Source organism: Pteropus medius, unplaced genomic scaffold (assembly GCF_902729225.1).
Source record: "Pteropus medius unplaced genomic scaffold, Ma_sr-lr_union100, whole genome shotgun sequence".
NCBI lineage: Eukaryota > Metazoa > Chordata > Mammalia > Chiroptera > Pteropodidae > Pteropus > Pteropus medius.
In genome coordinates, this window is record NW_024350924.1 from 7,227,192 (window position 1) to 7,227,551 (window position 360).

The following is a 360-nucleotide window of genomic DNA, read 5'->3' on the forward strand; positions in this document are numbered from 1 at the left end:
TGCGGACCTTCCGTACCCTACAAAGCAGGCCGGTCACGCAGGGCGGCGGGAGGAGGGGCACGGGAGCCCCATGGCCGCCGAGGCCCCGCCGCCCGGCCAGCCCGCGCGCCCCGCAGTGGCACGGCCGCAGCCTCCCGGGACGCGGGCGCGCGCGCCTGGCGCCCGGCGCCCTCCTGCCGGGAGCCCGGACCCGCCGCAGCCGCCGCGGCCCGGGCCCCGGGGAGGGGTTTGCGGAGGGGGCGGGGTCCGGCCGGCGGCGGGTGTCAGGTTGCTCCGGTAACGGTGACGTACGGGGGCGTGGGCGGGGCCAGCACGCAGGTTGCATATTTTAGGAAGTGAGGAGGCGGCGCGGGCTGGAGC